Here is a 1,447-nt window from a genome sequence, read left to right on the forward strand (position 1 = left end):
TCAGCATTTCATCATTCTATCACTATATCGACTGAACTTGGGGGTGGAAATCAATCCCCTGTCGCCTACATAAGTACACACACACACACACACACATACAATATAAAGAGAACAAATAAAAATAAGTATTAGGGGAGGAGAAAAGACAGCAGCAGTTGGGAAGATCAGAAAAGTCATGAAGAAGGTGGTGCTTGAGGTGCACCTTGAAGGAAGAGAGGGATTCCCAAGATGGCTGACACCATGTAGAAGGCAGCTGCAGAAGATGTGAATGTTACTTTTGAATACTAACAAAAAATGAACACATTTGCACTGAATACTAGAAAAACTGAAATAAAAGTTAAAAAGAAATAGCTTGGGGGCAGCTAGGTGGTACAGTGGATAGAGCACTGGCCCTGGATTCAGGAGAATCTGAGTTCAAATCTGGCCTCAGACACTTGACACTTACTAGCTGTGTGACGCTGGGCAAGTCACTTAACCACCATTGCCTCACCAAAAAGAAAGAGAAATAGCTTTGAAATTTAGAAGATGCTTGTGATGATATAATGATGGTGGATGAAGATTGTTTAATGAGTCTCTATCAAATTGGTGATGTTTTAATTAGCAGTTTTATTTTTGTTTTGTTTTGTTTTTTTGGTTTTACAGGGCAATGAGGATTAAGTGACTTGCCCAGGGCCACACAGCTAGTGTCAAGTGTCTGAGGCGGGATTTGAACTCAGGTGCTCCTGAATCCAGGACTGGTGCTTTATCTACTGTGCCACCTAGCTGCCTTCTCATTAGCAGTTTTAAAGATGAAACCCAGGAAATGTTGGAAGAAGCTAAGAAAAATTTGCAAGATGAAACTGAAACATTAGAATCCAGAGTTGAATCAATCTAACTTAGTCGATTTGTCAAACAATTTGAAAATTGAGTTATATGCAAAATTTGGGAGCAACGTAAACCTTGAAGCAGATGACAGTTAAAAGTTTTCTAAATATAATTTTAAAAAATCTGTTTAGGGGGCAGCTAGGTGGCGCAGTGGATAAAGCACTGGCCTTGGATTCAGGAGTACCCCAGTTCAAATCCAGCCTCAGACACTTGACACTTAACTAGCTGTGTGACCCTGGGCAAGTCACTTAACCCTCATTGCCCTGCAAAAATAATAAAAAAATCTGTTTAATAACTGTGAATATTGGTAACAATATCTTTCTTCAAATGATGTTGAAATCAACATTTTTCTTTAAAAATTTCAGTCTTTTGTTTAATGAAAACCTGCCTATTTTCACATCTTACTTATTTTATATATTTTTTTTTAAATTTTTATTTATTTATTTAATTAATTAAAATTTTTTTTTTGGTAAGGCAATTGGGGTTAAGTGACTTGCCCCGGGTCACACAGGTAGTAAGTATCAAGTGTCTGAGGCCAGATTTGAACTCAGGTACTCCTGACTCCAGGGTCAGTGCTCTATCC

The 1,447-nt window shown here is 37.8% G+C and overlaps 1 pseudogene; it reads left to right on the forward strand.

Annotated features, from left to right (window-relative positions):
* The first annotated feature begins 228 nt into the window (after nucleotides 1-228).
* Nucleotides 229-959, forward strand: LOC122737012 (annotated as a pseudogene).
* Nucleotides 960-1,447: the final 488 nt, after the last annotated feature.

Source organism: Dromiciops gliroides, chromosome 1, assembly GCF_019393635.1.
Source record: "Dromiciops gliroides isolate mDroGli1 chromosome 1, mDroGli1.pri, whole genome shotgun sequence".
Classification (NCBI taxonomy): Eukaryota; Metazoa; Chordata; class Mammalia; order Microbiotheria; family Microbiotheriidae; genus Dromiciops; species Dromiciops gliroides.